Source organism: Oryctolagus cuniculus, chromosome 6 (assembly GCF_964237555.1).
Source record: "Oryctolagus cuniculus chromosome 6, mOryCun1.1, whole genome shotgun sequence".
In the NCBI taxonomy this organism is placed as follows: domain Eukaryota; kingdom Metazoa; phylum Chordata; class Mammalia; order Lagomorpha; family Leporidae; genus Oryctolagus; species Oryctolagus cuniculus.
This window is the reverse complement of record NC_091437.1, coordinates 103,275,470-103,300,314: the sequence shown is the minus strand read 5'-3', so window position 1 is coordinate 103,300,314 and position 24,845 is coordinate 103,275,470. Positions and strand designations below refer to the sequence as shown.

Genomic DNA, 24,845 nt, shown 5'->3' with positions numbered 1-24,845 from the left:
GTGGACTAGTGGAACAGAATAGAAACTCCAGAAATCAATCCACACGTCTACAGCTAACTAATCTAAAATCAATCCCTGGAACAAGGACAGTTTCTTCAACAAATGGTGATGGGAAAATTGGATCTCTGTGTATAGAAGTATGAAACAAGATTCCTATCTTACACCATAAACAAAAATTCACTCAAAATGGATCAAAGATCTAAATCTACTACTGATAACGTAAAATTACTAGAGGAGAAAATTGGGGAAACTCTGCAAGACATTTGCGTAGGCAAAGACTTCTTGGAATATACCTCAGAAGCAATAGGCACTCAAAGCCAAAAACAAATGGGATTACATCAAGCTAAGATGCTTCTGTACCGCAAAGAAAACACTCAACAAAGTGAATAGGCAACCAACAGAATGGGAGAAAATATGTGCATACCATGTAACTGATAAAAGATTAATATCCAGAATATGTAAAAAGCTCAAGAAACTCAACAACAACAAAACAAACAACTCAGTAAAGCAATCGGCAAAGAGATGAACAGGGAACAGGCAGTTTTCAACGGAAGAAAATCATGAAAAATGTTCAGGATCACTAGCTATCAGGAAAATACAAATAAAAACCACAATGAGATATCACCTCATCCAAGATAGAATGGCTATCCTACAGAAATCAAAAAAACAATAAATTCTTGCTAAGATGGGGGAAAAGATACCCTAATACACTGTTGGTGGGATTGTAAACTAGTGCAGCCATTGTGGAAGTCAGTATGGAGCTTCTTCAGAAATCTGAAAATATATCTACCGTATGACCCAGGCATCCTTGGAATTTTGCCAAATGAAATGAAATCAGCATATTGAAAAGTTATCTGTACCCCCATGTTGCAGCTCAATTTACAATAGTTAAGATATGGAATCAACCCAGATGTCTATCACTGAAAACTGGATAAAGAAAATGTGGTATATGTATACTATGAAATACTACTAATCCATAAGAAGGAATGAAATCCTGCCTTTTGCAACAAAGTGGATGCAACTGGAAACTGTTATACTTAGTTAAATAAATCATTCCCAAAAAAGACAGATATCATATGTTTTCCTTGATCTGTGGTAATTAATAGAGTATAAAAAATGTAATATCTATGAGTGTAGTTGACATTTTGAGATGTTATTATTGTTTACAGTCCTGTCTCTACTGTTGAGGAACAGTGTTTTTTTTTTTTTTTTTTCTTCTTCTAATTATTTGTTGAATTGTTTTCTTAGTGGAAGGTTAAGCTTATGATGATTACAAAATAAACTGAAAATATGTTACTCTAAAAATTAAAAGAAAAAATAAGAAAGGAAGGAGGAAGGAGGGTGGCATTTGGGTGGCAGGGAGGGTAGTGTTGAAAGTATCACTATGTTCCTTAATCTGTATTTATGAAATTTGTTCACTTTATATAAATAAAAAATATAAAAAGCATTAAGCTAAGTGGAAGCCAATTGATTCTATTTTTTAAATTTTATTTTATTTATTTATTTTTTTATTTGACAGGTAGAGTTATAGACAGTGAGAGAGAGAAAGGTCTTCCTTCCATTGGTTCACTCCACAAATGGCCGTAATGGCCTGAGCTGCGCCGATCTGAAGCCAGGAGCCAGGTGCTTCTTCCCGGTCTCCCATGCAGGTGCAGGGGCCCAAGCACTTGGGCCATCCTCCACTGTTTTCCCGGGCCACAGCAGAGAACTGGACTGGAAGAGGAGCAACTGGGACAGAATCCGGCGCCCATATGGGATGCTGGCACTGCAGGCGGAGGATTAACGAAGTGAGCCACAGCGCCGGCCCCCAATTGATTCAATTTTTAATCAAACTTAACTTTACAATAAAATTACTCTCAGCAACATCATAAGAAATAAATTGTGTAGGTTAATATGAATTGATTATAAGTTTCTGTTTTGAGGCAAGGCTACTTCCCATAAATAACAATGTTATATTCAACATCTAACAGAACTTTTGGTAATCTAAATTTTTACTTGATGATTAGCTTACTATAAAAAATACATTTTCTTTTTCATGTATTAGCAATTCTAGATATAAGAAAAAATAGCATTTACTACCAACATTTTTCTTGTATATATTTCTACACATTTTCTTAAATGTAAAAACTCAAATATTATTTGTAAAGATTTGTTTATTTTATTTGAAAAAGTTACAGACAGAGAGAGAGGCCAAGAGAGGTAAAGGGATCATCCATCCACTGGTTCACTCCCCAGATGACCGCAATGGCCAATGCTGGGTCAATCCAAAGCCAGGAACCAGGATCTTCTACAGGGTTTCCTATGTGGATTCAGGGGCCCAGGGACTTGGACTATCGCCCATTGCTTTTCCAAGCATTAGCAGAGAGTTGGATCAGAAGCAGAGCAGCCAGAACTCAAACCAGGTCCATATGGGATGCTGGCACTTTAGCTGGTGGGAGCTTTACCTGCTATAATGCAGCACTAGTCCCCAAATATTATTTATAATACACAAACCATAACACATATTTGGAACTGTGTACATAGATACTATATATTTTAATATGATTCTTAAAATTTGCCCATATTATATCTACTTACATTATTTTGTAATCTGAATTTCCCCTTAAATATTTTGTATTTCTTTCTTGAAATATATCTGTACAATCACAGTATAAATTTACACACTTCAGTTATTTTATCCATACTGGTCACATATAGTCATAGATACGAAGTTCCTGTATTATTAAAATTGAGTATAGTAAATTATGAAGTTCCCAATCTATTGAGCTGGTACATTTCAAAATGATTACACACAGTTCAGTTCACTATTCCAGTAGATCCCACAGGAGGGAGAGCTCTCTGGTTCCCTGCTGGACTTCCTAAACTTAACATAGTGTGGTACATTAAAGGGCCTCATTACATTAGTGAAATAATGAATATTTCTGCCCTACTATCCAGTTAGCATTCCAACATCTCTGAATATCATCCTTATCTCTCAGCCACTTTCTGGTCTCCATCAGCGTTGAGCAGAATACTACCATTCTTTATTTTAATCTAAATACTTGCATTAGTCCTATTTCTTGGGTAACTTCTCTGGTCAAATTATTTAATCTTAGTTTTCAGAGTGAAAATGCATTTTTTCATTATAGAATATGACTTAAAATGGAAACTTTATTTGTTACAAATACAAGGTAAGAGGGTTTCTATTAATTTGGAAACTAGAGACACTAATTTTCTAAAACAACTAAGGAAGACAAGAAGAGAAATGTGCATAGGATGAAAATAAAGATTCCTTTACATCTGTTGTTACCCTCTTTAGATATTGTTTATACGTAGCTTTCAGACTCTCCCAACCTCTACTTTCTCTGGAATAATTTGCACTGGGTGGTGTGAATACTTGAGAACATAAACTTTTTTCTTTTCCTCAGCAGAAGCAACGAATCACTTTGCTATTGCTCCATCTAGGCAACAATGCAAGAATTTTCTTTTGTTTTTCCACAATAGATTCTGAACAAGATCAGAATTGACTTTATATGAATTACAATTGTTTATACATCACAAATGCACTTGAAATGTAGTTATAAAAACATTTAATCAATGTAATTAGCAGAATAAATTACCATGTGCCCAGCAATGTTTTATTAATTTATTTAACAAATAATGAAAAAATGCATTCCATGTATGAGGCAGCATGCTAAATTTAGTCCTATGTCAGATGTGGCCAGTGGCACCCAGTTGCTCACATCTAATAAAAGACAAACAAAAGAAAGAAACTGTGTCATAGGTGCTTTGACAAAGAAATAGGGATATATGGGAGCAAGCATAAAAGGTGCAATTGTGCTTCAACAATTAAAATTTATGAGTTAAAAATTATGATAGAAAAAGGAGAAATACTCTGAAAAAATATTTAGTACCTTAAATTAATAGGAATTGGTGAGCCATCAATTGCTGGTAGGCATACAAGATAACTCCCTGCATTGTGTGTGTGTGTGTGTGTGTGTGTGTGTGTGTGGAGGGGGCAGTGGTGGTTCTTGTTTGATTAGTAAATTAGATATCAGAAAAGCAAAGGGACATGTAAACACATTAGAAAGGCTGATGTAAACACAAATTTCATTAGATATAGTTTAGAGGCAGTGGCGAATTCAGAGCTGGGATTTTGACATAGGCCAGCTGTTGAAGGACATTGAATGCTCTAGAAAGCTGTTTGGGCTCTGAAGAAAGATGTGCAAGACCTTTAAGAATACTTCAGCAATCTTTATAACGATTATCATGAATATAAACATGTATTCACTGAAATTCAAATAATGCAAAAGAAATTTTTTTTCCAAAAATTGTGAAGTACTATGAAGGAGACATAGCTACATGGCTAGTTCGATGAGCTAAATTACATAATACTATGTAAATATATATATATAGTCTCACTTTATGTATCATCCATCTTACACATTTTTAAAAGTATCATGCTCTGCATATTACTTTGTAGCATTTTTAAAAAGATTTATTTCATTATTTATTCAAAAGGCAGAATGAGAGAGAGCAAGAGCAAGAGTGAGAGAGGCCAAGATCTTTCAACCTCTGATTCATTCCCCAAATGGCTGCAATAATACAGCTGGAAGCAGGAAACTCCATCTTTGTCCCCCAAATGGATGCCAGAGGCCTAAATATCCAGGCCATCATCCATTGCCTACCTATGCACATTAGCAGGAAGCCGGATTGGAAACAGAACAATCAGCCCTGGAAGCAACACTCCAATACAGGATGCTGGAGTCCTGAGTGGGAGCTTCACCTGTTGGGCCACAATGCTGGCCTTAACCTGCTGTTGTTATTGTTTTTAATGTGTTATGAACCTATTTTTACCTCAGTTTATTATGATCTATAGTAGTCAAATATTTATATAGAAGTTTCTTGTATAGAAATAGAATGATGTCCAATATGATACTCATCTTCAAAAAGGTTGTAAATATGGAATGAAAATATGTTTATTTTGGTGCAACAACCTTTGGAATCCATGTACAATTTTTCCCATCTTATATATTTTCCATTAACTTTCTCAAGTACCTTCATAAAATAGTAGTGCGCCCTTTGAAGACTAATAAACAGAATTACATGATTACAACTTCATTTTAGAAAGATTTTTCTAATGGGATATTTTAGAGGAGTCACACAAGGAGAAAAAAATTATTTAGGGAGCTCTTATATAGTCTGTGTGAAAGATGATTATAATCTAAACAAAAACCCATGCCAGTGGTAAAGAATCTCAGGGAGAAGGGCTGTTGTGGTTCAGGGCTGTAAGTATTAATGCATCAAACTGAAAGATTTTATTCATTAATGTTTAGTGTGTACAATCAGGTGGCTTTGTGGAACAATACTTTATTTGTAAGGCGATGGGTAAGAAGCAATAAAGTGGAAATAGATGAGTTTGGTTGGATGGGAGAAAGTAGAGTGCTGTCATTCACCGTGATGGAGAGCTGTGGGAGGTAGGAGTAAGAGAGTGATCCCAGTTTCTGATTTTTCATTTGATGAACTGGTGGGAAATTTTGAAGGATGTGCCTGTCGTTCAGTGGAAGAAATTACCTGGTGCCATAACTGTTGGTGTCTTCTATGGTGGTGACTGTAGTCTTTAGAATGGATAAAATTGTTCAGCAATACTGTGCACACTGAAAAAGGGCTGGGACCAGCACACTAATCAACGAACAGGAGGACTGAGAGAGGGAGTTATGGAGACCAGAGTCCTAGGAGCATTGCCATGGCAGCAGAGGGAGTCAGATGCTGCTGTGTTGAAAAACTGAATGGCTTTGTGGTTACTGGAAATCAGGTTCAAAATATCTCCAGGAGTTTTGACAAGTAAGATGAATCCAAATTACTTTTGGGGAAGAAGTTATAGTTGATCTCTTGGGAGAGAGTCCAGATTAGATTGAATTGAACAATAAATGAACTGCAATAAAAAGAGGCAGAGACGGTAACACTTTTCAGAGAAGCTGACTGAAGGGAAAAAGAGTGAGCTTGATTATGCGAGTACACAGGATCAGGAGAAGCTGAGTAGGTGTGTGTTTTGTGTATACCCACATCGATGTATGTACTCGCAGAGTGAGAAAATCAGACACAATTTGTGAGCAGCAAGGAGGACATCAGCAAAAGCCTGAAAGTACATGGAGAAGGAAGGAAGAATATATAAGAAAACAAGGTATGGGATTCCGAGACCTGGTGGAAAGGCTTTCTTTCTATCCCTTGCAAGAATATATCTTTCTGTTATGATGAGAAGCAGAAGAAAAACCATGTATGGAGGGGGAGTAAAAAATAGGCCAAAGTTCCTGGTTTGTGGTCTCTAAGACAATTTGTAAACAAATGTAATAGACTAGAGGAGTCACTGTGCACTTATTCCCCATGCAGGATCTCTGTCCTTAATGTGTTGTACAATGTGAATTAATGCTATAACTAGTACTCGAAGAGTACTTTACAGTTTGTGTTTCTGTGTGGGTGCAAACTGTTGAAATATTTACTTAGTATATACTAATTGATCTTCTGTATGTAAAGATAATTGAAAATGAATCTTGATGTGAACGGGATGGGAGAGGGAACAGGAGACGGGAGGGTTGCTGGTGGGAGGGAAGTTATGGTAGGGAGAAGCCACTGTAATCCAAAAGCTGTACTTTGGAAATTTATGTTTATTAAATAAAAGTTTAAAAAAAGGTACAAAAAAGAAAAGAAAAAAAAAGAATAGAGTGTTAAGGAAAAAAGGTAATCACAAATGCAATGGGACTTCAATTTACTCCTGGGATTTTGGTTTGTTTTGTCCCACATTCATCAAGAGATGAAGAAAGAGTAAACAGATATGAAATAAAGCTACATTTGGAGTGGCAAAGAATAAGGTAGCTAAGTACCCAGAGTGTTGCCTTTGCTTCAACGAGGACATATTTTCAGATTGGCCAGTTTACCCCTAAACCTTGAGAACTGGATTTTGTGCCTGGTTTTGAAGACAAAGCCCTCCACTCAAGCCTGAGTCTCTCTTCAGGACCTTTTCTGACAGTTATCCTCATCTCTTTCTGCTTGTTTAAAAACAAAACCATCTACTTGATTCTAATTCTTTAAATTCTTGACTTACTCTTGCTTTCCAAACTCTTAAACCCTGAAATCTACATTAATCTAAGGTTAGACCAGCATCACTCTTCACACCATTTTTTTTTGCTACTGTCCCTATGCTTATGTTAGCCTAATCTTTAAGGTTGCCTGTAACTTACTGAAAAATTCAATGACTTTTTCTCAATTTTATTTTCCTTAAATTTTCTAAAATGCTGAAACTTCCAAATATTCCTTAATACTTTATAGCTAAGAATTACTTGTAACCTTCTCTCTTCTGGAGGATAGATGTAAAACTTACAATATTGTTAACTGATTATTTCAAACCATATTTTCAGAATCAAAATTGAGGCTCATGATGTGATTGGGAAACTTTGAAAATTAGAGTGATTTAGATGTAAGAAAGGTTTGAAAGTGAAACATTAATTATATAGTTAAGTTAAATAATTCAGAATTAGTTAAATAACACCGATCATAAGAGAATATGTCTCAAAATCTTGAAACTTGCTGGAAAGTCCACAGTGAATCCAAGCACAAAGTAGTCAATTATGCTATACAAAGTTCCTAAAAGGTTCATAAAAATGAAACCAAAAGGGAAGTTTATTTTGGTGCAGAAATGTTTGAAGCTGGTGAATATATTCTTTATTATCTTTTTGAAGATTTTTCTTATGCATGCATTTCAAACACTTTTTCACCAAAGTAAACTGATTTCTCAATTCTATTTCCTATGAATCTTGTGAAATAACTCCATATGTTATAAGGCAAAATAGATTGAGTTCTTTTGTCAGATAACAATATTGTTTATATTATTATAAGTAAATTCAATAAAAATACTTGAAATTTTAGATATTTTTCTAATTCCTTATTTGAATTTTATTAAAATTGTCTTAGTGAAAAATGTGTCTTTATAATATGCTATGCTAAGTTAAAATTTAAGAATAATTTAAAAGCCCCATAAATATTTATTCTTCCCCCTGAATGTTCTGCTTTTCTGCCCAAACCATCAATATTTGTAACTTTGATTTTTTTAAAAAAATTATTTATTTATTTGAGAGGGAGTGTTACAGTCAGAGAGAGGGAGAGACAGAGATAAAGGTCTTCCATCTGCTGGCTCACTCTCTAAATGGCCGCAAAGGCTGCCAGAGCTGCACTGAACTGAAGCCAGGATCCAGGAGCTTCTTCCAGGTCTCCCACATGGGTGTAGGGGCTGAAGCACTTGGGCCATCTTCTGCTGCTTTCCCAGATCATAGCAGAGAGCTTGATCAGAAGAGGAGCAGCTGGGACTAAAACTGGCACCTATATGGGATGCCGATGCCACAGGCAGAGGATTGGCCAAAGGCGCCACATTACCAGCTCCAATTTCTGACTTTCTAAGCATGTGGGATTTGCATCCTTGGTTTATTCCAGACACAGTATTTTGTACTTGATACCTGTAGGTGAATAAAAAAGGATATAATCTCTGCTTTCAGAAAACTTTCAGTCTGATGAGGGAGGGAGTTTTAGTCAACTCATGACACAAGGATAGATCATTTTGCCACTAAAATTGGTCCCAAAATGGAAGTACATGGATCTGGGAGACTTGAACATAAGAAGAGATTTCTCTGAGGAAGTGATATTTGAACTGAGATATGAACGGGAACTCTGACAGGGATGTGGTGGAAGAAGTAGGATGAGAAGACATGATCATTATGGGAAGGCAGAACATGACACACAGGTAGCAGGCAGGAGAAAGTAGAGTATGCATGAAGAACACAAGCCTAGAATAGAACTGTAAGGGACAGTTCAGAGAGGTGAGGGCACTAGGAAATCTTGTTCACCAGCCTGCTTTAAAGCATTAGACTATGCCTAGCACGGAGAAGCTGCTCAGTATACGTTTGAGGAGAGACAAATAGATGTTGCTATATTTTTTTAAGTTTTTTTTTTTTTAAAACAATGGGACAGCGAGAGAAAAAAAATCTTCAATTTGCAGATTCACTCCCCAAATGGCCAAAAAAGGCCAGGGCCATGCTCAAGCCAGGAGCCTGGAATTCCACTGGAATCTCCCATGTGGGTGTCAAGGGCACAAGTAATTGGCCATCTTCCCTTGCTTTACCAGGCACGTGAGCAGGACTGGAATCAATACTCCATATGAGATGCTTGCACTGCAGGTAGTGATTTAATGGGTTGTGCCATAATGCTGGCCTTATGGATGTTACTTTAAAAACATTGAATTGTTGACACTTTGAGGACTAAGCAGGAGAAAAGACATATTTTCATAATCTCCAAGAGAATTGGCATTTGAGACATATGAGGAGTCTTCAAAAGTTCAATGAAAATAGGTATTGTGGAAAAAAAATGCATGGCTTGAGTAAATTTTGTACCAAAATAAAGTTATTTTCTAATTCTACTTTCTACTAAGTTTTTGAAGTTCTATCATATAAGAGCCAGCAATGAAAATAGAAAACCAGCTACAATAAAGAACTATTAACTGTCAATGTAATCAACACACATGGTGTATTCATTAGTGGCATTTTCTGTATTTCTTTTTCTTAAATTAAAAAAGGAACATATCTCTTCCCTATCTGATTTACAGACAATAGTCCAAGTCAAGAGCCACAAAAAAAAGCAATCAGAAAACTAATAATGTCTTTAGATTGTCAAATATCATTTATCATTTCTAAATACTTAATTCTCAATGAATGCAATGCAAACATTTTGTTTGTATTTCTATGTTTCATTGGACAATCACTCTTTATTTCTTCTCTAAATCAAATATTATTGTTGCCTAATAAGATTTTTTAGTCATAGTAGGAAAACCATACAGAAAACACTTAGTATTTTATGAAACAGTTTATTTTATATTCAATTTTTGAATTAGGTGATGTCCAATCTGATGATTTCAAACATGAGGGAAGCTTTTACATCTCTTAATCTTTATATCCTCAGTTTTTGACACATTACCTTTGCAATATTCGAAAAAATAGAGTTTTCTAACTAAAACACATTTAAATGTATTTATAGATTTTATAAGCCCTGTGTGATAATTAGAAATCCAAAAGTCGGGACTGACGCTGTGATGCAGTGGTTAATCCTCTGCCTGCAGCAATGGCATCCCATATGGGCGCTGGTTGTAGTCCCGGCTGCTCCACTTCTGATCCAGCTCTCTGCTATGACCTGGGAAAGCAGTTGAAGATGGTCCCTGAACCCACATGGGAGACACAGAAGAAGCTCCTGACTCTTGGCTTCGGATAGGCACAGCTCTGGCCGTTGTGGCCATCTGGGGAGTAAACCAGCAGTTGGAAGACCTTTCTCTCTGTCTCTCCTCCTCACTGTCACTCTACTTCTCAAATAAATAAATAAATAAAAATCTTTAGGCCGGTGCCATGGTTCAACAGGCTAATCCTCCACCTGCAGTGCCGGCACACTGGGTTCTAGTCCCGGTCGGGGCGCCGGATTCTGTCCCGGTTGCCCCTCTTCCAGGCCAGCTCTCTGCTGTGGCCAGGGAGTGCAGTGGAGGATGGCCCAAGTCCTTGGGCCCTGCACCCCATGGGAGACCAGGAGAAGCACCTGGCTCCTGCCATCGGATCAGCGTGGTGCGCAGGACGCAGCGCGCCAGCCGTGGCAGCCGTTGGAGGGTGAACCAACGGCAAAAGGAAGACCATTCTCTCTGTTTCTCTCTCTCACTATCCACTCTGCCTGTCAAAAAAATCAAAATAAAAAAAAATTAAAAAAAGATATCCAAAAGTCTATCATAATGTCAGACTTGAGAAACAATTTCCTCAGTTCATAATGTTCTCACATAGGGTGGAGTTTTCTTTTTTAAGGCTAAGCAATGTTCTAGCTTTAGATATAGATCACATTTTCTTCATTCATTCATCTGTTGATGAAGATTTTGGTTGTTCCAATATCTTGACTGTTGTAGAACATGGGGATGTTGGTGACCTCATAAAAAGCTAATTGGGAGCTTATGCTCAGGCACAAGGGGACGATGGTCAAGAAGAGGTTCTGTTGACTGACTGTGTGAGGGAAGTTGGGCAGGAGTCCTTACTGGTTGAGAAGCATGGTAATTCCCCATAGATGCATGACATGTCCATGTGTGCCCAACCCAGAGTTCTGGCTGAACCCCTCTAGACATACACCATTTTGATTTGCACTGGCTCAGTGTTCTGTACAAGCAATATCTATCTATTCATTCATTCATTCACTCATTCATTCATTCATTTACCCATTCATTTATTTTAGCACAATTCCTGCATAAAATAAAGGCATCACTCACTCCCAAGACCCCAGGAAACTTTGAGTATTCCAGAAATATATGCAGGTTGGTGAAGTCCTTAACAAGGTAGTAGAGGTCTTTTGTGGTTATGATCGGGTTTCTCCTTGCTCCTTGTTAGTTTGGAGCTGGAGATGAATACCAGGTCAGCAGGTAAGAACATGTCAGGTTATGAAGCATTGAGGGCTTGAGTTTGCAAGTCCTATTTCTAACCTGAGAAGTTTTATCCTCCTTGTTCTTAAGGAGAGTGAGCCAAAGGTGTCATCTTACGTATCTGCTTCCTGCTGAAGAGTTAGTTGTATCCTAAATCCTGGAAGCACAAAGATCTATCCTCATTCTAATGACTTTAGAGGGTTGGCTCTTCTGATGGTGGGATTGATTACGAGTTATGGGCCAGAATCAGACTGACAGAGAAATATTGTAGTCTAGGAAACACCAATTTTTCCAAAAGTTTAAAAAGCAGAGGCTGAACATCAGTAACAGGATAACAACCAAGGATCCTATAAGGGGTAAAAAAAACAAGTAAAACTTGCAATGGCTTAGTCATCAGTTTACCAATCTATGTATACTAAATGTTGTGGCTAAGTGCTGACAAAACTGTCAGCATGCTCTCAGGCCTTCTTTAGGACATGGTCTTCCTCATTGGGAGTGCGAACATTGGTTAAAATAATAATATGTCCTGTCATGTAAGTGAGAAGCTCAATCTCTGATGGGTTCATCCATTCCTAAACCTTTCCAGGATCTCTGACAGGAACTGAACAGGTGTATTTATGAGATTGGGAACACATAGGGCATTTTGATTTGAACACGACCTATGAATTCTGTTTCTTCCCCCTTGCACCTGGGTCATTGTTCTGTGCAGGTGCTGTCGATTTTTTGCATAGGACACACTTAAAAGGGTGGTGTTGCTCACGACCACCACCACAGGAAGTTTACATACCAGTCACACTAGGATATTCTGGCATGTATGCAAATTGGGGAAGTCCTTAATAGGATGATGAGGGAGATGTCTTAGAATCTGGGCCTCTCTTGCTCCTCATTGGTTTGATGATGGATACATGCAGGGTGGGAGAGGCTTCATTTAGTGAGCCTTGTCTCTATTCTGCCTCATTGTAACCTGAGAGATACCAGTGCACTTCACCAACCCCACCACTGCCTCCACCTCCATTCAGCAAGAAGTGGTTACAGAAGATTAATCTTCCTTATCCTTCAAGAAGGAGGAGTAAAATGTGTCAGGAGGAATTGTGCAACCAAGAGTGTAGGATTTAGGCAAGAAGTTTACTCACTTGTGTGTGTTTTTCAGAGGCTGTTTCAGGAAAGCTTATGCTGCAGCACTGTACTCCAGAGTGGATTGTGTCACCACAAACAAGAAAAGGGGCAAGAAACCAGTTTGAATCAGAGCTCATTTTGCAGAGGATATCCAGGAAGGCTAACTTTGCAGTTTGGTACTCGGAGATCAGCTAGACCACCACAAACAAGGAAAGCTCCAAGAAGCCAATCTAAGTCAGATTTTTGAACATACGCTGAAGAAGGACCTGTGTTGTAAGAAGGAAGGGCCCTCTTACTGTTTTGGACATCCAGGACACTCCCTTTACCCCATAAAAGCCTTGTCAAACTGGTGTTTCTCGGAGGGATTATTTCTTGAAAGAACCATACCTTCCCACTGCCCCCTTTGTTACAAATAAATAGAGCTTTCTTCCACTCAACTTCCGTTTGAGACTGAATATTTAGCAACACCTCAAGTGAATGAACTTCTTGTATCTGCTAACAGCTAACCAGAAAGAGTGAAAGTCTGTAAAGGTCTCAAGGATGAGAACAATATCTGGGTCCATTTATTAGACACAGAACATGACAAAGGGTGTGCTTCATGATGAAAGGGCTAAAAATAAATAAAATGGAGTAATTCTTAGCAGATACAGTAATTTTTCTATTTCAGACACTATTCTAAAATAAATCCCTGATAATCTAAGAAAGCGAATTTTGGATAGAGCTCAATTGGGAACAAAAATTACTATCTCCCTATTCTTATCCCACTTTGTATAAATATACATTTACTGCAAAAAATGATGCTAAGTCTCATCAGAAGTTGCTACTCAAAACCTGCTGTGGCATTGTGTTCACTGCTGCAATACCTTTATTTCAAAATATAAAAAATTCTGAATTTTCCTAATTCACCTGTTCCTATGGGTTGCAGATAAGACTTTGCATAAATTTCTTTACAAAATAGTAATGGATTTGATTCTCTCATTCCTGAGTCCCATTAAAACCCACTCCTCTATAGCCCTGAGACCTTTATCCAATACTAATTTTCCACCAACTTGATACCTCTTTTTACTAAAAGTGTAACCCACAATCCTGAGTGTGTGTATGGTACATGTGACTAGGAGTTTGGGAATATATAGTATAAAAACATACCATTTGTTTTCCCTTGGATATGTGTATGTGTGTTTAAAGATTTATTTTTATTTTGAAGGCATAGTTACAGAGACAGAAGAAAGAGAGAAAGATCCCGTTTCACTCTTTGAATGGCCACAATGGCCAGGGCTGGGCCAGGTGAAAGCCAGGAGCCAGGAACTTGCAGGGGTCCAAAGACTTGGACAATCTTCTGCTGCTTTCTCAGACACAATAGTAGTGATCTGGATCAGAAGTGGATCAGCTGGGATTTAACCTGTTGTACCACAATGCTAGCCCTGAATGAGTTTTATATTCATAAGCAGCAGAGTAATAATATATCCCCCCTTTAATAACACTGTGTGTGTGTGTGTGTGTGTGTAAGGGATTTGCTGCTGTGGGTGCTAAAAAGACACTGTGTTCTACTTGATATTTTACTAATGCATTCTTCTAAATCCATGAGACATCTGGGGAAATGATAAACGGACAACTTTTTTGAGATAATCTTCCAGTGTAGTGGCTCCTGGGATACTTCTAGCACAGGTGGGAACATCTGGGTTGCAGGCCGTATAAGGCCAGCAAAATCATTTGGTTTGGCCCTATCAAGGCAACTGAGACTCAAGATTCAGTAAATCTATAGCAGGCTAATTCTTAAGTTGATAATATTTGTCCAAATGGCCCCTGGGAGAAAAGAGGCCTCTCATCCCTGAAAGAGAATTCTAAGTTTTTAAGTCTGTGGCCTTCTTTGTTTAAATACAGAAGCATCTGACACTATTCGCTACACTAGCAACTAAAAAAGATACTTTGTAGCATCAATCATTTTGTCTGCAATTTCTTAGATGCACCAATGTAGAAGGAGTCCTAAAGACGTTATGGTCTGGCCTCGGGAAAGATAAGATGCAAAGAGCTATTCTCGATATTCCCTCTTCAGTTCCACATAAGCCAATCTTAAATCCTGACTCTTCTTTCCAGCTGTATTATCTGGGATACCTCTCTGAATTTCTATGCGTCATTTTTAGCACTGGTACAGTAATAGTGTCTACTGACAGGGTTCTTAGGAAGACTGAGGCTTCAAAACAAGAGTTTCAGCCATGCCATAAGCACTTATCATATGTTAGCAATTATTATCTTATGATTGTAGCTTTTATTGTTTCAAAGCTCTAATATAAAAATGATTGATGAGTGGGGTGGTGTCTATGAATGCATCCAAAGGCAGAGGCAGAGAAAAGTATAATTGACATTTTCAGATAGTATACCTAATATGTGGGCTACCTGGCTATTATGAAACAAATAAAACTGATACAATAATACTTATATAATAATACTGGCCTGGTGATAAATAAAATGGTTGAGAAATATTCACTGACTTTACTTTTAAGCAAATGCATTTAGATAAGTAAAAAGAAGAATGATAGGTGATAGATATATAAAAATTATATTTTAACTATATCACATAAAATTTCCAGATATGAATACAAGATTATTCGAAAAGTTAGTGCAAACATAGGATCACATTTTAAAACAGTAAGCATCAATGCTGTAAACATCAACTAATATAATTAGAACTCTTATTATCAAAATGAAGGGATCACCAACAACCTCATACTATAGTTACTATAAGCTCTCAATAATAGGAAAAATAAAGAGAAGCCAAAATGAGTTTCTTTAAAAAGTTCACTGCAGCCAACATTGCCAAACAGTGAAAAGCACCACCATACAGGGTAACATTCAGTTTGATTAATATAATATTTTCTCTTGCAAGTGAAATCATGTCACTATAACTCAAGGATACTGATGAAGAAGTAATGGCTAAAGTGAAAATTTTGACAACTGGCAATAGAACTGTATCATATAGATCACTTCTGTTATGTTTTGTCAAAGAATCTTAAATTTTTCCCTATCTAAACTTTCACAAACACAAATAATAGATCTCTTTCCATATTCTTTGTAATAACATTTGCAGTAAATTTAATTTATAATACAGTACCAAGTATCCAGTGCTGCACTGTCATTGAGATTATTGAAATGATAGTTCTGCTAGATAATCTATCAATCCAAATGGCAGAACTTGGACCAATCTCGTCTATATTAAAATTACCTTCCCTGTAAGAAACCTATAATTCTTTTCCTTTCTTTCACAACTTTGCTTCTATTTTGAGTTTTATGAATAATTGCTCGTCTACTGATCAAAAACAAATTCTAGTGTACTAGATACACTGTCATTGATCACTAGAAGCACTAATGTATGAATAAAATATGTTTATGTTTCAAACTAAAACTGACAACTCTGTAATAAGACCTCATACACAATCTAGCACATCACTATCCCTATATCTTGGGAGGGAGACAACTTGGATTTCACAAGACTGGAAGATTTGGTCTAATAACATACTGATGAGTGGCATGCCTGTCATTCTTTCGGGGTCCTCACTGATTTGTTAATATAATATACTGAAGGCAGTGTATTCAATTAGTGCTATGCTGCAGAGTATGAAACCAGAACAGAAATTACCCAGCTATCTATTTTCCTGTTCAGTCTTAAAGATTATTGTGAGTACAATTTGTCTAGTATTGTTAAAGATAATTTAATATAGAATATTTTAAAGTCATTCTATAGTATGATTTAAAATGTAGCTTATTTGAAATCTAGAAAGTGTATTCTCACAGTCATTTCCCCCAAAGGGGCACTAGTTGTGTTGATTTTTGCAAATCCTTAGTAAGCAAGAGACAAGTCATTCCCAGAGATCTCAAAACTAGAATTTCTTTTCAGAATTCAATCTAGAATACAATTTGGAATACCTAACTCAAAATAAAAATGTAGTTGCAGCACCAAAGTAACCGGAAATGTATTGATATTATTAGCTAAATTGATTCTTTATTTTGTGCAACCTGATTCTGGGAGTTAGAAACTCTAATTCAAGTTCTTATTGTCCATGTCTTTTGACATCACTTATACTTGAACTGGACTCTTTGGAAAAAACTGGTTCCTACAGACACAAACAAGCCTTGGAAATCAACAGGAATTTTCAAACAACCCCATGTTTTTTTAAAAAACTCAATTACTCACAGAAGTATTGCATTTAAAAATTGAAAAGCAGATAGCTTAGTATGTATTAAGTGTTGTCAGCTATGAAAGAATCTGATATAAACTCACCTAATTACAGATAAAGCAGCAAAAGATGAGAGTCAATGGGAATATTCAGGTTCTTTCAGATATGTTTAACATCTGTGAAGTTCAAGCAAAACTAAATAAATCAAATTGGTCAACCAGGTAGAATAACAATCAGTTATTTCCCACTGACTAGATGAAGCAGCTTGTTTAACTGCCATCCTTTCATTCAGTAATCTGTTAGTATCACATAATACAGAAACATGGCTGAATTTTAAAAACAGTAATACAATTTTGCTATAGTATATATCAAGACAAGTGATGGTAGATGTTAGGATTTTGGCAAAGAAATAGATTTCATAGTTTTCTAAATTATATTTTTAAAACATTTTTAAAAATTAGACATATTTATGGGGTTCTGTGTGATGTTTTGGTAGATTATACAATGTGTAATGCAGACTAAATATACTTATGTCTTCAACATTTAACAATTGTTTATAATGAGGCTGATTCAGGCATAAGAGGAATCATTTCCAGAAGAAACTTCTGTCAGCTCCTACTAGGTCTATCTGCAACTCAGCAGGGGGCAAAAAGAAAAACAATGTTCAGAAATCAATCCAATAGGTTTGTATGCACCTACCTGTTACTGCTCCTACTGTACCCAAGTAACTACTTAAATACTCTTGACTTAATTAAAATATTAAGCAAATAATTTAGTACCATTGAGGAGGGAGAAAAGAAATAGAATCAACCATCAGGGACATGATTCATTTTTATTTTCTTGTCTCTAATGTAATGGTATTTTTCTTTTTTAAAAATATCCATTTAACATTTTTAAAGTGAGAGTTACAGAGAAAGAGAGAGAGAGAAATCTTCAATCTACTGGTTCAAGCCCCAGATGGCCACAACAGCACAGCAGCCTGGGCTGATCCAGTTTGAAGCCAGGAGCCAGGAGTTTCTTCCAGATCTCCCATGTGTACAGGGGCCCAACCACTTGGGCCATATTCAACTGCTTTCCCAGGCATATTAAAAGGGAACTGGGTTGGAAGTGAAGCAGCTTGGAGTAGAGCTGGCACCCACTTGGGATGCTGACATCTCAGGTGTTGGCTTTACCCACTATGCCACTTTGCCAGCCTTTTTTTTTTTTTTTTTTTTTTTTTTTTGGACAGGCAGAGTGGGCAGTGAGAGAGAGAGAGACAGAGAGAAAGGTCTTCCTTTTCCATTGGTTCACCCTCCAATGGCCGCTGCGGCCCGCGGACCGCACAGATCAAAGCCAGGAGCCAGGTGCCCATGGACCTGGACCATCCTCCACTGCACTCTCGGGCCACAGCAGAGAGCTGGACAGGAAGAGGAGCGACTGGGACAGAATCTGGCGCCCTGACCGGGACTAGAACCCGGGGTGCCGGCGCCAGAGGTGGAGGATTAGCCTATTGAGCTGCGGTGCCGGCCACCAGCCTCTTTTTTTTAAAAGATTTGTTTTATTTATTTAAAAGGCAGGGTACAGAAAGACAGAGAGGAAGAGACAGAGAGAGAATCTTCCATCTGCTGGTTCACTTCCCAAATGAGTGCAATGGCCAGGGCTGGGCCAAACTGAAGCCAGGAACCAGGAGCTGCTTCTGGGTATTCCACAGGGTGTAGAGACTCAAGGATTCTGCCATCCTCAGCTGCTTTCCCAGGTGCATTAGTAGTGACCTGGATTGCAAGTGGAGCAGCTGAGACTTGAACCAGAACCCATATAGGATGCAGGAGTCACAAGCAGTGGCTTTACCCACTACTCCAAAATCCCGGGCCCCAGCCCTATATTTTTTAAAAAGATAATTCAATTATGTGGTACAAAGTCAAAACAAGAGGGTCCAGTGCTGTGGCATAGCAGGCTAGGCCTCTGCCTGCAGTGCCAGCATCCCATATGGGCACTAGTTAGAGTCCCAAATGCTCCTCTTCCAGTCCAACTCTCTGCTACGGCCTAGAAAGTAGTAGAAGATGGCTCAAGTACCTGGGTCCCTGCACCCAAGTGGGAGACCCTGAAGAAACTCCTGGATGCTGGCTTTGGATGAACCCAACTCCGGCTATTGGGGGCATTTGGGGAGTGAATAGCAGACGAAAGACCTTTCTTTCTGTCTCTCTATCTTTCTGTCTGTAACTCTACTTCTAAAATAAACAACATCTTTTAAAAAAAGTCAAAACAGGATTAAAAGGCAGAAAATAAGAAGTTCCATTTTGCTTTAATCTTTGTCTAAACCATTTCCATCCACCAAGAAATATGATTTTAATTAGTTTCTAAAACAAGCCCTTACTTCGTCCCTATATAAAGAGTATAAAACATGAGATACAGGCTGGCGCCACGGCTCACTAGGCTAATCCTCCACCTTGCGGTGCTGGCACACAGGGTTCTAGTCCCGGTCGGGGCGCCGGATTCTGTCCCGGTTGCCCCTCTTCCAGGCCAGCTCTCTGCCGTGGCCCAGGAGTGCAGTGGAGGATGGCCCAAATGCTTGGGCCCTGCACTCCATGGGAGACCAGGAGAATAACCTGGCTCCTGCCTTTGGATCAGCGCGGTGCGTCGGCCGCAGCGCACTGGCCGCGGCGGCCATTGGAGGGTGAACCACTGGCAAAAGGAAGACCTTTCTCTCTGTCTCTCTCTCTCACTGTCCACTCTGCCTGTCAAAAATAAATAAATAAATAAATAAACAAAAACAAAAAAAAACATGAGATACAGAAAAGAATACATATTATATATATACATATATATATTTATACTTAAGTTGGCAAATAGTATGTTTTCCTTTTGTTTGGTTTATAGTTGTATGATTTAACAGGGTATAGACTTGTGGGACTATCTCCAAATCAGAATGAAGATGACTTCCATAACTCCTTAAAACTCCCTTATAGAACCTCTTCTATAATCATATTCTCTCTATTCCTAACTCCTGGAAAACACTGGTCTCTCCTCTATCGTTAAAATTTTGTCTTTTTATGAGTGTCAGACAAATGTATTTTTCTACAATCTTTTGTGTTTGGCTAATTTTTTCAGCACATTGCACTCGAAATCCATTGAAATCTTTATATTTCATTAGCAATATTTTGGAGATGCCTGTTCTTCCAAGGTCCCACTAAGTAGAATATGTTATCAAGCTTCATTTTTTTCTTCTAGTTGTTTAGAGATACATGTAAGACACCAAGACAATATTCAGTACAAAAAAAATCTCTCACTTTCCACTCCAAAATATTTTCAAGGTTACATTTATTTATTTGAAGGCAGAGTGTAGAGATCTTCCATCTGCTGGTTCACTCCCCAAAGGACCACTCAGCAAGGGCTTGGCCAGTCTGAGGCCAGGAGCCCAGAACTCCATCCAGGCCACCCTTGTGGAAGACAGGGGCCCAGCCACTTGGGCCATCTTGCACTGCTTTCCCAGGAGTATTAGCAGGGAGTTGAATTCAAAGGAGGACAGTCAGAACATAAACCAGCACTCGTAGAGGATGCTGTCATGACAGGTGGAGGTTAAATCTGCTGAGCTACAATGCTGGCCCTTCATTCAACAGGACAAGACAAGAACTCTGGTGCTTACTCATTTAAGTTGGACCACTGTATCTGAAAAAATGCTTTAAAATGTTCAAAAAATTTGTAATAGCAATTTGAATAATGTTTATCAGAGTTATGAATTTAATTCCCTCATCTATTTAATGTATCTATCCCTTTTCTAATTATTTATTTTACTTTGTTGAACATGTATAAACTTCTTTCATGCAAAAAAAGAAAACATTTCCTTCTAAAGAGTATGGATATTTAAAATGATTATATTTTATGTTTTCTGTTTTTTTGCTTGCTTTTAATTTAATTAACAGACTAATTGTCTCCATTTCTCATTTTACTTTGCCTAAATACAGCAAAACTTCTGAAGAGAAAAAATACTGACTGTTTTCACAAAACAGAGACCTATGAATCTGAATCATGGTTTGAGTCCTGCAACTCAAGTTGAAACAGATACATGTGCATTCAAGGTCTAAAGTTTAACTTTTATTAATCTTGAAACTTCCTATTAATTCTTAAGTTTCTACATCTTGCTGATATTAATCATAGGAATTTCATTGTAATTGATATTATATTTTAATTTATTACTTACTAAAAGAGCAATTTCATTTTTCCTTAAAATATTAGCTTCAAATGTTTCAGGATTTCCTGTTGTTTCTATCACTGTTAAGACTTTTGAAAGCTGCTATTTACCTTATGTATTTTCAGCTTTTAGAAACAAATTCCATGAAATATGTTTATAGACCTTATATTAGTGAGAGAAAACTATTTTTTGACACAGCACAATATGGGAAATATATTTTTACATGAGATATGAATAGTATACCCAATATTAGAAAAAATGTGTAAGAAGGTTAACTCCAATTATAGCATTAAAATATAATTATCATAATAACTCTAATTATAAGAAATTAAAAAGGCATAAATCAGAACAATTTTCATGTGAGCTTTGAATAGTCTTATTACTTTCCAGTTAAATCTCTTGGATCATGTAATCACTAAATACTTAAATAAAATTATGTGTTATTTGTCCAGTATTGCTAATTATAAGCTTTGGAATGAAGGTTATAGAAAAATTTATATAATTAAAAAAAAACCCTCTGAGCTAGTTTTAAATCATCTGGTTTCCTGTTTCCTAGTCATTTAATTTTGTTACAAATTTATGTTATCGTATTTTAATGTAGGTTAGTCTTGGCAGCACGTGAATGACTTTTAAAAATTAAAATACACCCTGAATAGATTATTTTAATCTAAATAGCACATAATTAGTTAAATCACCTCTTCTAGAGATTCGGAGAGGATTTATCTTATTCTTAGTGCTTCGTGTGTGTTATGTCACATGAGATGTTTGAAATGGAGCCTGAGCAAATGTGAGTGTATCCTGGGAAGAGTGATCCAAATGTGGTAAATTGTTTATATCATACATTTAAATATTTACATGCCAAGTATGTGACAATAGTATTTCAGGTGCTGGAGGTGCATCTGTAAAGCACATTATTTAAATCCCTGCTAAAATAGCAAGGGGTGTTTCACCTGCAAGGACAGACAAACTTTCACAAGCATAATCATTTTCAGCTACAATAGCACTTTCAAAAATGCAGGTAAGGAACATTTATTGAGTGTCTACTATGTTGCAATAACTGAATTTGTTGTTGAAGACACAGAGACCTCAACCAAAGTCCTTCCTCCTTAGAGGATCTCAGCATGATACAAAATCAGTGACAGAACTAAGGCTGCATATATGGTGCAGTATTTGGCACAACATAAAATATTTTTAAATTCTATTTTTTCATTATGAGGCAGGCCCCCAAAGAAACGGGCTTACTTACCCTGTAATGAATTCCTTGCCACTCAAAAGTTGATTTATTACTTTTAAAAAGAGATTGAAGTAATCCTATAGAAGGCAGTACAGTACAAAGAATATTGCATTTGAAATAAAAGTATGTTTTATTTCCCACCTGGCCACTTTGTGAAGATATTAAAAGGAAAAAGTGACTCATTGAAGTTTTGTCACTATTCTGTAAAAGGATAAAGAGACCTGCTTTTGGGGGTTATTGTATAAAAGATTTGAGACAGTGCATGTTAAAGTATTTTGTGATCTTAAATGTATGCACAAATTATACTATTTTAATGTTTTAGCAAGAAGACTAATGCATTGTTGGGATGTTGAAGGCTAGTTGAAGTCTAGATTTTCCTCTCCACAGAAGTATTACAGTTCAAGAGATGGAAGACATCTTAAAAAATGTTATCAAACTATCACAAATGTTAAAACAACAGTTATACAAAATTGTAATAACTATACATATCAAACTACTAGCTAATGGCTAAAAAGACACTAAAAGATACTAGAAGTATTCTGTCTTCCTTGTCTTGCCTTAAAAATAGTTTAATATAAAATTTTGTTTACTATAATAGCTGTTTCTTCTGTCTATGATGTTCTTCTGGACTGCTCGTAAACAGAAGAGAAATTTAGTATACATATACATTTATATACATAAATATAAATATTTAACTATATATAGTTAAAATAATGATTCTGAAAATTTAGTATTGGTAAGATACTATATTTCATAGTTACTAATTTGAGCTTCATTTTTTAAAAAAATGTATCTATTTGAAAGGAAGAGATAGAGAGAATTTTCCATCTGCTATAACATCTAAGGCTCAAGCAGAAACTAGGGACCAAGAACTCCATCTGGGTCTCCCACATGAGTGGAAGGGGCCAAATCACTTGAGCCATCCTTCATTACTCCCCAGCATGCATTAGCTGTGTGATACTGGCATCCCAAGCATGGACTAACTCACTGCACCACAGTGCCTACCCAAGAGATTCCTTCTTTTCAAAGAGATTTGGGAAGATGATCAGTAAAAAGATATACAATGCTGAAGTATTTTCCATGTGTGTTGCAATTGTCAAGTATGACAAAATCAGTATTTGTAAGAAAATAATTTCATTACTGCTGCATGCAAATAATTATATATTTCTTTATTATCTTATAATATTCAAAGCATTTAAGTAAACTATAAACAATGTCATATAACTCATTTGTTCAAAATGAAATATCAGTTATAAATACTAACTATAAATAAGTTAATTTACATAGGCTGATAGTGTTGTACAACAGTAATTCACTGTACATTTCATGACACTGAAAACCAAAGGAATAATAGTTTTTTAAAAACCTACATTTCTGGGACTGGCATTGTGATATAGTGGGTAAAGCTGCCATCTGCAGTGCCAGCATCCCATATGGGTGCCCATTCAAGTCCTGGCTGCTCCTCTTCTGATTCAGTTCTCTGTTTTGTCCTGGAAAGCAGTAGAAGATGGCCCAAGTGCTTGGGCCCCTGCACCTGCATGAGAGACCCGGAAGAAATCTCTGGCTTCTGGCTTCAGATTGGCGCAGCTCCAGCCATTGCGGCCATCTGGGGAGTGAACCATCGGATGGAAGACCTCTCTCTCTCTGTATCTCTCTGCCTCTCTGTATCTCTCTGCCTCTCTGTAGCTCTGCCTTTCAAATAAATAAATAAATAAACCTAAAAAAAAACTACATTTCTGTTACTATCTTTTTGTGACATTTTATTGGTTTCAGGTGCAGATGTTAAAATTATGAAATCTGACAAATAGAATAAATATTATTTTAAAGGAAACTAATATTATATGACTACTAATATGCCAACAAACATTTCAACAAATTCAAGTATGAACTGATATATTGAACTGAGGGAATACAATATAGCTTTAATATATTTCTAGTCATTAAAGCAATTTCAAATATGAACTGATATTTTTAATTGACCTTACAGTGAATAGAATTATAATTTCAACATAATTTTAAATATTTTATATATAACAAAGACAATAGAATTAAATGATATAATAGCTGAAAATACATAGTAGTACAAATTTACTTGGAATGGAGTATGATCATTTTTAGATATACAAGAAAGGTTTGACTACTCATTTTAAGTGGCTTTGCCAAAAGGACAGTAGCTGAGTTCTGATTTCTTGCTTGTCCCTGTTTTGTTTGAGGACACATTTAGGGAGCAAGCTGATGTAGACTTAGAAGACTTCAATATTCAGAACTGCCACTAAATGAAAATCTCTAAAAAATAAGTAAAACAACTAAATATTATTACTATAAATAATAAATAAAACTAAAATAACAATAATAATATTATTGTTAAAATAATATTAAAAATAAAACAAGTAAGTAAAAATCTTATTAAAGTATACTAAAAAGTCAGTGACATTTCACTGTAAATACATTTCTGTCACAACAATAAAGTTGGCTTGTTAATTCAATTAATGCCCTTCTCTCATTAACAAAAGTTTTGGTTACTTGTTTCTTTGGTTCAAAATATGCAGTCTTGGAAGTATACACACTATAAATAGCTAATAGGGTTTAAATTCATTAGAATGTATCTCTTGTCTTTGGTTATATGTGGAGACAACTCCAAAGACCAGAGCAAACTGAATTGTCTAGGTAAGTCTGGGTACCCAGTTATTTTCA

The 24,845-nt window shown here is 36.6% G+C and overlaps 2 long non-coding RNA genes across 4 annotated transcripts in view; one reads left to right on the top strand and one right to left on the bottom strand.

Moving 5' to 3' along the window:
• Nucleotides 1–13,012, top strand: part of LOC103348068 (uncharacterized) — a 41,192-nt gene extending 28,180 nt beyond the window's left edge. The window contains exon 3 of the long non-coding RNA XR_011389478.1: nucleotides 12,612–13,012. This is a non-coding gene — a long non-coding RNA (uncharacterized lncRNA). The remainder of the gene's footprint in view (nucleotides 1–12,611) is intronic.
• The window catches only part of LOC127490586 (uncharacterized), a 249,604-nt gene that overhangs the window by 13,455 nt on the left and 211,304 nt on the right, over nucleotides 1–24,845 (bottom strand). The window contains exons 5-6 of one of the 3 annotated variants that reach the window (XR_011389480.1): nucleotides 16,854–16,925; nucleotides 8,079–8,486 (exon numbers count right to left, since the gene is read on the bottom strand). The exons of 1 other annotated variant lie outside the window; for it this stretch is intronic. This is a non-coding gene — a long non-coding RNA (uncharacterized lncRNA). Of the gene's footprint in view, nucleotides 1–8,078; nucleotides 8,487–16,853; nucleotides 16,926–24,845 lie in introns of those variants that run through there. One more of the 3 variants, XR_011389479.1, reaches the window with a different exon arrangement.